The 14,475-nt window shown below is 42.1% G+C and overlaps 1 long non-coding RNA gene across 1 annotated transcript; it reads right to left on the bottom strand.

The window, feature by feature from the left end:
* Window positions 1–27: 27 nt before the first annotated feature.
* Window positions 28–2,857, bottom strand: LOC133498945 (uncharacterized). Its single transcript, XR_009794502.1, has 4 exons — window positions 2,461–2,857; window positions 1,979–2,095; window positions 1,845–1,901; window positions 28–241 (listed from the first exon to the last, which is right to left on the bottom strand). It is a non-coding gene; the product is annotated as an uncharacterized LOC133498945 (long non-coding RNA).
* Window positions 2,858–14,475: the final 11,618 nt, after the last annotated feature.

Below are 14,475 nucleotides of genomic sequence, written 5' to 3' on the forward strand. Positions count from 1 at the left end.
AAAAGCATGAATAAACACTGCAAGTGACATAAAATGCAATGTGAAAAATATTGGGAAAATATACTTCAAAATAAATAAAATAATATATTGAAATTAAATAAAGGCAGCACAGTGGTCGACTTCTTTTCACATCTGCCTCACAGGCATTCTGAGGATTGGGTTTCATAGCCCAGCCTTGCTTGTGTGGAGTTTGCATCTTCTCACCGTGCCTGCATGGGTTTTCTCTTGGTACTCCGGGTTCCTCACAAATGCCAAAAACATCCATGGTCAATTGATTGAAAACTCTAAATTGTCCATTGGTGTGAATGCAAGTGAGTTGTTTGTTTCTATGTGCCCTGCGATTGGCTGGCAACCAGTTCAGGGTGTACCCCACCTCTCGCCCAAAGATAGCTGGCAGAGGCTCTAACTAACACTCCCGTGACCCTAGTGAGGAAAAGTGGTAAAGAAAATGGATGGATGGAAAATAAATACTATAAATTGTATGTTGAAAAAACCCCATTGCATAGTATAAAACTACTAAAACTATTAAGGTCTGACTGTTATAAGATATAGGATATAAAAATATACAAAAATACAGATACAAATATACATTCCCTTCCTAAAGTATTGGAACTGCAAGGTCAATTCTTTGATTTTTTTTTTTTTTGTTTTTTGTTTTTTGTTTTTTTTTGTTTAATGAAGACATTTGGGTTTCGGATCATGACAAATTAATGAGACCCAAGTTCAGAATTCCTAACCTTTCCTTTGATACCATTCATAGCTAAATGTGTTCAACAACTCAGGACAGAGGACCTTTTGTTTGAAGGCACCCACTTTCCACGTGAGTATTGGAACAGACATTAAATTAACTTAAAGTAAATAACGTTTACTATTTGGCGAAACCAAAACCCTTACTTACTGCATCAAGCTGTGACCTATTGACTTCACTGTTGGATTTTTTTATTTGAAATGCTTTTCCAGTTCTTGTTTGTTTCTGGGGTTTCTCCCTTCGGTATCCTCTTCGGGAGATAAAAATCCATGCTCTGTTGGGTTTAGGTCCAGTATTGAACTTGGCCAGTCTAAGACCTTCCACTATTTCACCCTGATGAAGTCCTTTGTTGTGGTGGCCGTTTGTGGGACATTGTCTTGTACCATAATGAAGCCTCTCCCGAGTAATTTGGATCCATCCACCCACCCATTTTCTGTACCGCTTTATCCTCTCATATAAGAAGCTTATCATTTCCAAACTATTGGACTCTTTGTGCAACATAAGATCAAAATCTGAGATTATGACTGTAAAAGCAGCGATTTCATGGCATGTCTTCCTCTTATCAGGTCACTTTGATGTTCTCCGCGACATGCTGTGCACAGCCACTAACATGTATATAGGGATTGCTGAGATATATTGTGATCTCTGCTGAGATTTCTTTGAGCAGATTTTTCTCATTTTTTATCACCTTGTTAGAGTTATCGTTAATACATTTATTATGGACTTGCAACAAAGCCAAAGTATCATCCTTGCTTCGAAGAGTCTTGTTCACAGGACGAGCTCCTACACACAGATGCAACAGTATCTTCCTACAAGTGGCAACGCCATCATAACCAAAGAATGTGCTAAATCATCATCCTACGATGTGCCACATCATCACCAAAACTGCACCTTTGTTCATTTCATCTGTTCACTCCTCCTTTTGACTTTGTGTGTTTTCTAATAATAAAAAAAGAGTAAGTGAGAGGCTGGTTCAGAACGTGTTTGGAGACTGTAACTGGCCTGTCTCTCACGTCCTCCTGATCACAAGAAAGACGACTTCTTGTCCGTTATTTGTGCAACTATTCCAGCAAGTTAGGTGATAAACCTAACACACCTCCATATCCTCTTTCCTCGAATCTTGTGCAGTCCTCCCCCTGTCTCTCACGTCCTCCTGATCACAAGAAAGACGACTTCTTGTCCGTTATTTGTGCAACTATTCCAGCAAGTTAGGTGATAAACCTAACACACCTCCATATCCTCTTTCCTCGAATCTTGTGCAGTCCTCCTCCTCGACCAGCGAAGGAGGCAGTTGTTTGTACACGTCTGGGCTTGACAACAGATAATGCCTCATCATGCAGCTGTGGACTGAAAACAAACATGTTATTTAAAAAAAAAAAAAAAAAAAGCATCCAAGTTCCAGAATATAAACAAGGTAGTTTGACCAAGTCAGTGGTCACCGTTGGCTTTTGTCCATTTTGTAATCATTACAACTAAAAGGAACAAGTGAGTGATGTGATGAAAATAAACGTGCAAAAATGCCCCCAAAAAAATCAAAAAATCAGTTTTGTGATCAAATAGAATCAAACACAGCATATCAGAGCAATCGCAGGACACATTGCAACCCTTGTCCACACATAGGATCGTGTGGAATTCTCACAAAATTTGGGTTGGAAAAACGAACAAAAGTTGAATTAACTGTGCAAAGGTTTCCAAAAGACAGGTGAACTTACAATCACAACGTTGAAATAATCACCCAAAAAAGTGCAGTGTGTAAATTGTATGAGATTTGGCAATTCTGCATCCATCCATTTTCTTTGCCGCTTATCCTCACAAGGGTTGCGGGAGTGCTGGAGCCTATCCCAGTTGTCAACGGGCAGGAGGCAGGGTACAGCCGCCAGCCAATCGCAGCCCACATAGAGAGAACCAACCAGAAGTATCCACAATCACACAAATTTCAAGTGTCCAATTAATGTTGCATGTTTTTTGGGATGTCCAAGGAAACCGGAGTGCCCGAGAAAACCAACGTAGGCACGGGGAGAACGTGCAAACTCCACACAGGGAGGGCTGGGATTGAACCCGGGTCCTCAGAACTGTGAGGCCAACGCTTTCCAACTGCGTCACCGTGCCGCCCAATTCTGCATCACTCTGTTTATTGACTTGAGCATTTGGACTGAGAAAATGTAATAGTACACTACTATTTCATGTCACACACATTTTGTCCTTTGATGGCCACTAAATCAGGATTGTTTATGAACTATACTTTGCTCAGAAAATTACCTTTCACAACACTGCACTAAATGACGACACTATTACACGCCAATGTTTTCACACGCCAGTACATCCCCAAGGCTTCCCCGGCTCGCCTGTTGCTCGTCCTTCAAATCCCACTTTTTACACAGCACTGCAGCTGTATTCAATTGATGTCTTATCAAAATATAAGCAGTTAACATATTGATTTAGGGGCCAGCACAGTTCACAAGACCGTCTCCCATTCAGCACATCGTGTGCTGACAGCCAATGAGACGACACAAAAAGCGGGAGAGGATGTTGTCATCTTAAGCGTGCGTGTGGGTTTGTGTTAATATCTGTACTGTACTGAGATTTTAAAAAAAAGAAAACTGGAAAGCAAATACATAAACGTGACATGATTGGTATAAAGCAGAGGTTTCAAACTCATCGTTGTTACCAGCCACATTATTGGTACAGTTTCCCTCAGAGGTCTTTCTGTTCTGACTGTGAAACGATATGTTTCATTGCCTAATCTTTATTACTCGTACGTGTTTTTGCTGTATAAACATAACTAAATGTTGGATAACTAGTTCTACAGCACTGTGTCTTCATTGGATCAACAGCAAACAGAACTTCCAAAATTTCTTAACATTTAGTGGTAGTTAAAATACATCAGCGGTACGGAGCACACGTGGCTTTGAAACTGGTACTCCGATCTGACTGACCGCTGAACTAAAAGCCCAGGCCACCCGCGCATCTTCATCTCCCAATGCAAGACTCAGTGGCAGTATAGAATCCATCCTTGGTGGGGGGGAGGTGGTCGACTGTTTGCAAAAAATATCAGCGGTTTCACCTGACTGGGTGGGTTTCATACCCACGCACCTCAAACAGTGACTATTATATCGTTCATTTGAATAAGAAGACGCTTCTCATGAGATTATGTGCGTTTGTCTGATGTTGGTGTGCAGGCCACCGTCACACTGTCTTCAAATTGCAGGGTGGATGAAATTGCTGCGTGGGCCTGAAGTGGCCTGCAGGCCCAGAGCGTCACGTCTGGCGGAAAGGGTCACGCGAGGCTTTAGCATGTCTGAACAGGAAGTGCGTTGCTATTTCATCCTCACGTAGGAGGTTGCCGGCACGTCGGTGTTTTGTCTACTCTATAGGCTGCTTTTATCTTCCTTGTTTGTCCAGTTGGGATGTGTGTAGATTAGTCGGTGATAATAAACATTCATGTATTTGCATTGGAAGATTATAAAACATCACTCTAAGCAAACTATGGGCTTGCATTTATTTATTGTGCATGTCCGAACAATGCAAATGCGTCGTTATTTTAATTAAATATATATTTTATAGCAGCACAGTGGTTCAGCTGGTAAAGTGTTGGCCCCACAGTTCTGAGGACCTGGGTTCAATCCCGGACCCGCCTGTGTGGAATTTGCCTGTTCACCCCGTGCCTGCGTGGGTTTCCTCCGGGCACTCCGGTTTCCTCCCACATTAAAAAAAAAAGCATGTAACATTAATTGGACACTCTAAATTGCCCTTAGTTGTGATTGTGAGTGTGGCTGTTTGTCTCAATGTGCCCTACGATTGGCCGGCAACCAGTTCAGGGTGTATCCCACCTCCCGTTGACAGCTGGGATAGGCTCAAGCACTCCCCGCGATCCTTGTGAGGATAACCTGCGAAGAAAATGGATGGATGGATGGTTTAAAAACAATTGCATTGCAGATTAAACGGAAGTAATTCAACTCTGTGCCCTGCAACTGACTGGCGACCAGTTCAGGGTTTAGTCCACCATTCACCCGTAGTTAGCTGCGTTAAGCTCCAGCATTCCTGTGACCATTGTGTGGATAAGCATCTTGGGGAATGGGTAGATGGATGGATAATTCAACTCTTCTCCTCGAAAGTGGTGATAAGTAATGGTAAATTATGACAGACAAAAGTTGGTTGTCGTTTTATATGCTGTGTCCACAAATGTTATTGGCCTTTGTCAAACAATCTGCTCTACTGCCCTAAAAAAAATGTTTTTGCACTAGTTTCCTCCCAAAGTGGCCAAAGGTTGACAGAGAATTTATGTAACAGTTGGTTGACAATACTACACCAGTGGTTGCTTAGTCTCTGTTATTACATAGTGTCCCTTTTGGGGACCTTAATTACAGCCTCAGTTTAATGAAGAGGAGGGCGGGGAGGTCCCTGGAGCAGGAAAAACACTTCTGGGACACCAAGGTTTCACTTTGACTGCTGATTAGCCCCTTTGATAGTAACAAATTCACTTTGAATGAGCTCCAAGTGTCACAGTGTGCCGAATGTGTATGAATGTGAACATTGTTTCGTGGGTCAACGTGTACGCGGTTTTACATCATCAATTTGCCCGAAAGACTCTAGAAAGTACAAACTAGAACTTGAAATGCAACTTGCATTCAAGTATGTGTCGATACCATAATGCCATTACGTGTCAAAATTGTTTATCCATTTTCTGTACTGCTTATCCTCACTAGGGTCGTGGGTGTGCTGGAGATGAACCCAGTTGACTCCGGGTGAGAGGCAGCGTATACCCTGAACTGGCAGGCATTTAACCTACCATGCATGTTTTTTTTTTTTTTGGGATGTGGGAGGAAAACCAGAGTACTTGGTGAAAATCCATGGAAGGAAAACATACAAGGTTCGATTTGAACTCGGGTCCTCAGAACTGTGAGAAAGCTGTCCCAGCCAGTTGCCCACCATGCTGCCCGTTGCAAATGTGACAAATGTATTTTATGTTAACATAACATCAATGTTTTTCTTGGAAATTTTCCTCAAGTATGTTTTATATGGTACAGTTGCCGGTGGCTCAGCTGGTAAAGCGTTGGCCTCACAATTCTGAGGACCCGGGTTCAATCCCAGCCCTCCCTGTGTGGAGTTTGCACGTTCTCCCCGGGCCTGCGTTGGTTTTCTCGGGCACTCCGGTTTCCTTGGACATCCCAAAAAACATGCAACATTAATTGGACACTCAAAATTAGTGTGATTGTGGATGCTTCTGGTTGGTTCTCTCTATGTGGACTGCGATTGGCTGGCGGCTGTACCCTGTCCAATACCGGCCCCGCCTGTGTGGAGTTTGCATGTTCTCCCCGTGCCTGCGTGAGTTTTCTTCTCGCACTCCAGTTTCCTCCCACGTCCCAAAAACATGCAACATTAATTGGACACTCTAAATTGCCTCTCGGTGTGATTGTGAGTGTGGCTGTTTGTCTCGATGTGCCCTGCGATTGGCTGGCAACCAGTTCAGGGTGTACTCCGCCACCTGCCAGCACGCCCCGTGACCCTCGTGAGGATAAGCGGCATAGAAAATGAATGGATGTTCAGTTGGATTTCACTTTTTTGAGTAGGATAGATTTTCAAATGGTTTTACAAACTTTACGTGCAAGACCTTTTAATCTCCTTGAGGTTTTTTTTTTACATGTTCTTATGTTTTTTTTCTGTATTGAAGTCCAGTGTTAAAACTGCATAATATAACTGTCTTACTGTAATGTTTAGTATACTTGTTCGGAATCAAAATGATGCCTTCTTTTTCATGAACATTTTGGTGGTACTTGGAGTGCCAAGTATTTTTTGAGGTGGTACTTGGTGTAATAAACGGCACGTTTGTTGACCTTTTCTTCTTTTTGCGCTTCGCTACAGTGCATCTGCATCTGGTAGAGTTCACTGCTGACCAGCATGTTGTGGCACAACGTAGCACTCCACTAAAGACTCGCAACTGTAAATTTTGACTTGCCTGAATAAGGTCAAACCTCTTTTTTTAAAAAATTGCTTGACTAATAGTGTACTATACAACAGGGACGCAAATCATTAACCGTGATAGCTGTGGCTTTTTCATTGCCAGCACTTCAACTCACTTTGACCGCGATGACTGTGAAGTCTTTGTTTATTATCTCGCAGACAGTCGCCTCGTGCTGTCACAGGACCGCACAGAGGGAACAACAAGAACAGCATCAGCATGATGCACAGACAGCAGCTACGTGCCACCTCGAATGTATCCACTTATTCATTTAAGTCGCATGCCGCACAGCTCCACTGTGAGGAATCTGGAACGCTACGTGGTATGTGGCAGTCATTTTGTTGTCCCAGCTTTCGCCCACACGGCCCGCTAGGTCGGTGGTAATGGGTGACGGCCAAGTGTCGAGGTTAGACCATCCGACCCTTGTTGACTACGTGTTGAAATTCTGTGGTCATTAGAGCGTCCGTGATGCCACAAGAACACAGAAGGGCACCATGTGTGTTTTGTTTGGCAGCAGGAATATCAGCTGTGCTGTGTTTGTGAACTGCACATGACTAATAAAGACTACATACTGTGTATACAGACTTGAATGCGCACAAAAAGGTAGCTGGAACGGTTGGCGGCATTGTATTTTCTAACTTTACAGTGCCTTGTGAAAGTATTCGGCCCCCTTGAACTTTTCAAACTTTCACCACATTTCAGGCTTTAACCATAAACATATAAAATTGTAATTTTTTGTCAAGAATCAACAAAAAGTCGGACACAATCGTGAAGTGGAATGAAATGTATTGGCTGTTTTATACTTTTTTAACAAACAAAAAACTGAAAAGTGGGCCGTGCAGTATTATTCGGCCCCTTTACTTTCAGTGCAGCAAACTCACTGCAGAGGTTCGGTGAGGATCTTCTTCTTATCCAATGTTGACTCATGATGATAAATAGAATCCACCAGTGTGTAATCAAGTCTCTGTATAAATGCACCTGCTCTGAGATAATCTCCGGGTTCTGTTTAAAGTGCAGACCAAGGACCACACCAGGCAGGTCCGAGATACTGTTGTGGAGAAGTTTAAAGCCGGATTTGGATACAAAAAGATTTTCCAAGCTTTATACATCTCAAGGCGCAGTGTGCAAGCAATCATATTGAAATGAAAGGAGTATCAGACCACTGCAAATCTACCAAGATCCGGCTGTCTCTCAAAACCTTCACTTCGAGCTCGGAGAAGACTGATCAGAGATGCAGCCAAGAGGCCCATCATCACTCTGGATGAACTGCAGAGATTTACAGCTGAGGTGGGAGAGTCTGTCCATAGGACAACAATTATTGTGCACTACAAATCTGGCCTTTGTGGAAGAGTGGCAAGAAGAAAGCCATTTCTCAAAGATATCCATAAAAACTCTCGTTTAATGTTTGCCACAAGCCACCTGGGAGACACACCAAACATGTGGAAGAATGTGCTCTGCTCAGATGAAACCAAAATCGAACTTTTTGGCCACAATGCATAACGATATGTTTGGCGTAAAAGCAACACCGCTCATCACCCTGAACACACCATCCCCACTTTCAAACACGGTGGTGGCAGCCTGATGGTTTGGGCCTGCTTTTCTTCAGCAGGGACTGGGAAGTTGGTTAAAATTGATGGGAAGATGAAAGGAGCCAAATACAGGACCATTCTGGAAGAAAAGCTGTTGGAGTCAGCAAAAGACCTGAGACTGGGACAGAGATTTATCTTCCAACAGGACAATGATCCAGAACATAAAGGCGAATCTACAATGGAATGGTTCGCAGATTAAACGTATCCAGGTGTTAGAATGGCCAAGTCAAAGTCCAGACCTGAATCCAATCGAAAATCTGTGGGAAGAGCTGAAGACTGCTGTTCACAAACGCTCTCCATCCAACCTCACTGAGCTTGAGCAAGCATTTCAGTCTCTCGATGCGCAAAACTGATAGAGATATACCCCAAGCGACTTGCAGCTATAATTGCGGCAAAAGGTGGCACTCCAAAGTATTAATGCAAGGGGGACGAATAATATTGCACACTCCACTTTTCAGGTTTTTATTTTTTAAAAAAGTTTAGAATATCCAATAAGTTTCATTCCACTTTACAATTGTGTCCCACTTTTTGTTGATTCTTGACATAAAAAATTGTAATTTTATATCTTTGTGATTGAAGCCTGAAATGTGGCGAAAGGTTGAAAAGTTCAAGGGGCCCAAATACTTTCACAAGGCACTCTACATGAGTAGCAAACACTACAAATGTACACGGGAATGGTAGCTGTACAGGAGTAATAGTCACGACACATTTAGGTGAACAAAAAGGCAGCATGAATAATCGTCAGTAAGTGTTCGACGCATGTGGCAACTGTACATTGAGGAAGGTTGTTCACAAAAGCGTGAAAACAAATCTTGGATCACCAGCAAAGGAGCGAATGTGCTGTTCATTGGGCCTGTTTCACAACCCTTGACGAAGTTTCTTGGAAACCCGTTGAGGTCATTGTGGTGTGATCTTGCTGACAAACAAACCTCCTTGGAGGAGGTAACATATTTGGAGTTGGTGTTTACATTAGAGCACTCGTGGCGTGTTGCTGAAGATGAGCGGGCCGATAAGTTTTATTTTTACTCTCTCCCTCTTGATTGCAGAGCGGGGAAAAAGGTCAGGAAATGTTGACTCGAGGGCCTTTTAATGTGGTGTACAGTAGCACTGGTTCCGCTCTAGGAGGATGTCCTTCTTGCATGCCACGGACTGTGTATAAATATTGAAACAGAACAGTCTGTGACACGAGGCATTGTCCGCAAACAATTCTCTCGATGGTTTCGCGAGAATGGTGTGACTGGGCTTACAATCCCACCCCTCTCTTTTTTTCTTTTTATTTTGGGGGCTTAGGGTTGGTGCTACACGTATGTTAAAGTAGAACATGTTCAATTTATAAGTACATTAATATCATTTCATTGTATGTTAGCATTAAGCTTGAGATGAAATAATGTGATTTAGTCGAACATTTTGACATTTAACGCTCCCGTTTTTCAGGGTTAGGTTTGCGGAAAAGTCTAAGTGGGTTGACATGAGCACAGTTTCCTTTTTTTATGCAGGAATGTCAGATTTGTGTGATGTAACATCACAGTCACGTCATAGCTTTTAATTTGTCCAAAGCTAAAGTATGGGGCCGAGTCTGGAAAGTTCATCTTCTAAGCGGATTACTTCAAAGATCAGTTCATCATTCCAGAAATGTATTGGTTCAGTTCGTAGTTCATCATTGAAAATTTTGAACCATTTCACCGTTAAAAATTCAAAGTAGTTCATTTTTTTCCCCTTCAATTTGTCGCTGACGGGCTATTGACCTCAAAATACTAGCATTTCCTTACCCCCGTAGTATTGCCACCCATTCAGTCCACAGGAGTAGCCAGCTGCAGCGTTCACACTACTATCTCAAAAACATGAGGAAAAACTTGTTGCTTGTTGCTTTTGCTTTTGAAATGAGAAATGAAAACAAAAACAGGACTTTTCTCCTTACTGTGCAAATAAAAACACATGACAAAGTATGACAGGAACAATGTTGAAAGGACATTGAAAACATTGCACTTTTTTAACCTTTTGATCACTATATTAATGAAATAATTTAAATAATAATTCAATTCCATATTATGACAGTGTGAACACACAGTGCTAAAACATTCTGATACAAATAACAATTTACCCATGAATCCATTATTATATGCCCTGCGATTGGCTAGCAACCAGTTCAGGGTGTACACCGCCTCTTGCCCAATGACAAATGGGATAGGCTCCAGCATTCCCGCAACCCTTGTGAGGTTAAGCAGCTCAGAAAATGGATGGATGGAATCCTTTATGTACTGCATTCCAAAAGAACCAAAGAGCACATGCCCTCCCATTGAAACAGCGTCCCTAAACACACCTCGCACACTCACACAGCTGCGACGTGATTGCCTAATGGAATGAATAGCGTGCGGACTGAATTGGTTGGTAAATATGGCATTAATCACTCAACATATCAAGGCTCATCTGGAGTGAGTTTGGATGGGTTTTTTCCTGGAAGTCCCTCCCAAAATCTGGCACTCTTGATACCAGAATATGTGTGTTCTGACCATCATTCACCAGGCAGAAATGAACTAACTTGAGTTTCTGTTCGTTCAAAATATGAACTAGCCCGTGAACTTTTTTTTCAGGTACAAAACTGTCAGGGAGGAGTAATTGATTTGCTTGGATTGTTTCAGTGGCACACCAGTCTCCTTCCTAAAGTCATGGCCTATCTAGTCATTTTTCCTGAAAAAAAGGTGTGAAAAAAGAAGGTGAAACGATAATTTCCATTCGTATGGTTTCTTCAGATGAGTTTGTAGGGAATTTTAGCAGCAGTGGTGATGGTCAAAAGCCCTCGTATGAGAACCAACGAATAGTCTTCAGTGAACCGACCATGCATCTTTTTTGAAAATAAGGAGAAACCCCCACTATGGATTTGAGGCCAAAACCTCAGAACTGTCGTGAAGAGGTACTATATATATATAATTATTAGTCCGTGCACACTGATTCCTCTTTTAAGTTTATTTATTCTATGTAATTTCATTGAAATAAATGAAGAAAAGCAAAGGTCACGGGAAAACATTAATTTGCCTCCAGAGATTTTACACTTATTATCCATAGGAGGAGCACAATCGAGGGAAACTGGTGCGATACACAGGAAATGTTTTTGTTATGGTCATACAAAAAAAAAAAAATCACAGCTTTGGCAGTGCCCTGACTTTCCACTCAAAGGAGATTGATGGCCATTTTTAATAGCCGCTCTTAAGGATGTCGAGCGGCAACTGGAAAAGAACACAAAGCACCACAGAGGATGTGCAAAAACCTCCCGTTGTGCTGCAGAGGTGTAACACGTTTCCCTTTTTGAGGGCAACAGCCCTGCCAGGGGAAGGCAAATTCATTCATTCAAATAGTTCCATATTTATCATTTCGTAAATGCTAAAAAAAAAAAAAAAAAAAAATAATAATAAATACAACCCCAGTATTAGGAATATAGTAATAAGGTCTACATCCCTTCTGCGACGTTCCTTTGGAATCAATTTTCCACCTTAACAAAACTCCCAAATATAGCAAAGGATACATTCTAGCCCCACCCATGCCCAGTAAAAATATATATATATATATATGTTGCTAGACAATATTACAAACTATAGTTTTACCTCTCCCACACACTTGGAACATATTAAAGGGATTTAAAAACATTTTAAAGGATTCCTTTGCACCTGATCTCACATTCTCACAGTCGAAAAATGGGAGACGGCTTTGGAACAGCATTTCGAGGATATAAAAACACTCTTGTTCAACTAGTTATCAAATAAGAGACGAAGTGGGCTTCAACAGCTTCTTGAACTACACATGGAGCAATACCACAAGCAAAATGAGACGACAGCAACACAGGCATATATTCTCTCTGCTCTGGTAACAATATGACAGGAGCTTAGAGTAATTTAGGACCTTATCTGTCTCTTCTTCATTTTCTTCTCTGACTGCATGTTTTCCAGTCAAGCTCAGTGCTGCCCCTTCATATTGTGGCGCAACATGATATTGCACTGGTGTATGCACTTTGCCCACTCGGGAACAGATCTACATAGCGATGGTCTCCGCTTCTCAATAGGCCAAAGTAATGTTAGTTTTTCTTTGCAAGAGATAAAGAATGTGAGAATGCTTATGTTGTCTTTGTACATGTGTTTCTGAGCCATTTGTGTTCACACTCATCCACACTGCACCGTCAATATCGGAGATCCCGAAGGATGCCTCCTCTCTCTGCTGCTCTTCTCCGACTGCACCTCAACCCACCAACCCAAAGGACAAACATCAACTACATCGGGCAGTCGGGACTGCCCAAAAAATAATCGTCAGTCCAACCCCTGCCCATTCTGGAGGAGTTGCGCGCTGCCAGGCTTAATACAAGATCATGCTAAATCCTGTTGGAAGTCCCACATCCTGGTCAAGACCTCTTCTAGCTCCTTCCCTCAGGTAGGCGCTATCGAACAATGCAACTCAAAACCAGCAGACATTCCAACAGCTTCTTCCCTCCTGCCATTAATTCTTAAACAAGTGACTTACAATTTCCCACATCTCTCTTGTAACATTACCACATTATTTGTGGACTCACTGTATTAATCTCACCACTCTGCACTATTTACATATCTATTGTTGACCAAGAATGCTCCCACGTCCTTCAGAACTACAGTATCCAGTAGCAATTGTCACTGTTCCAGATTATCGCACCACTAGTCACTTTGAACTGCTTACATTTTTTTTGAAGTCAGAAATATCACAATAGTCTGCGTACCGTATTATTGCTCTGTTAGTCACATCAAACTGCTTTCAAGTTCTTGAGGACTCAACATTTGCACAGTTGTCACTGTACCACCATTATCAGATTTTTGGTAACCTTTAATTGCGCAATGACTCTCCATATTGTGATTTTATGTCCTAAAAGTATATTTTGAACTCCTCCAAATACCAGAGATGAATTCGTTGTGTGTTTTTGACAAACTTGGCAAACAAAGACGATTGCTTTTATCTGGCACCGATAATATTTGTTAGTGTCTCTATGGTATTTTTATTGTTTCTAGCGTGAAGCGAAATGGACTTTATTAATGCAAAGCCATGTGGTTATTTGAAGTACATGTTTAATTCTTGAAAGCCTCTTTTTGAAGAATTGATCACTATCTGCCCAAGTGCTGCGTGTTGCAACGTGAGTTGAGTTCACTGTTGCCAGGCATGATAGTGTCTCAAATTTTTGCTCGCAAGTCCAAGCAGAAAATCGTCCGGACGCCAGCTCCTATCTGGAAAACCTCAGAAGTCTGGTCGCTAATGTCTCAAGGCAACACTGTCTTAATAAAATTTGCCATAAAGTGAGGGAACATGGTTGACTTATTCATTTTTAGTGTGTATATTCTCCTCACATCTTCTCTTATCACCCTTTGTGGAGGGACCCCCCCCCCCAAAAAAAAAGAACTTAAAGAAAAAAACTAAACACACACACACTGTCCTTTGATGCCTGTTGACCTGAGCTCACGAACAGCCTTTTTTCAGCCTTTAATGGAGCGTAGCAAATTGGCGGGTGGTAGGCTTTGTGATGGCGCACAATGCTTTGCTGTTGTATAACTCCATCCAAGACCTGCGGTCCAGCTCAGGTCACCGCGGACAGTTTTTGATACCAAAAAAAAAAAAAAATAAGAACCTCAAAGTTCTCGCGGTGCTTTATTTTCACTGCCATTGTGACGTGGCGCTTTTTTAACATCTTAAATGAACACGTTGAAACAATGAGCCGCAGGGTCCGCTTTCAAAACCCGTCGTGGGGGTTGAATAGTGGGAAATGAACCACACCTTCGGAGAACAAAACAATCCTATGGTGGGCCCATCACTTTAATGCCTTTTGAGGAAATAAACCACATGGGCTTGATCTTGAAATACAGATGTACACATTCCTTTTATCCCTGACACGTTTGTTCTGGGGCAGTGGTACCCAAACTAGGGGTTGGGTGGATTCCCATGGATCCATGAGTCATAAATTTGGGGTTCACAAATTTCCAGTAAAATTCACCGGGACAGGGACAGCAATAAAACAAACATACTAAACCAGTTACTCCACCTGATTTTAGCTTTGGATTAATTACGCGTAAAACCTTTGGAACAAATCTCTCTCTCTCTCTCTCTCTCTCTCTCTCTCTCTCTCTCTCTCTCTCTCTCTCTCTTCTCTCTCTCTCTCTCTCTCTCTCTCTCTCTCC

Source organism: Syngnathoides biaculeatus, chromosome 4 (genome assembly GCF_019802595.1).
Source record: "Syngnathoides biaculeatus isolate LvHL_M chromosome 4, ASM1980259v1, whole genome shotgun sequence".
Lineage (NCBI taxonomy): Eukaryota > Metazoa > Chordata > Actinopteri > Syngnathiformes > Syngnathidae > Syngnathoides > Syngnathoides biaculeatus.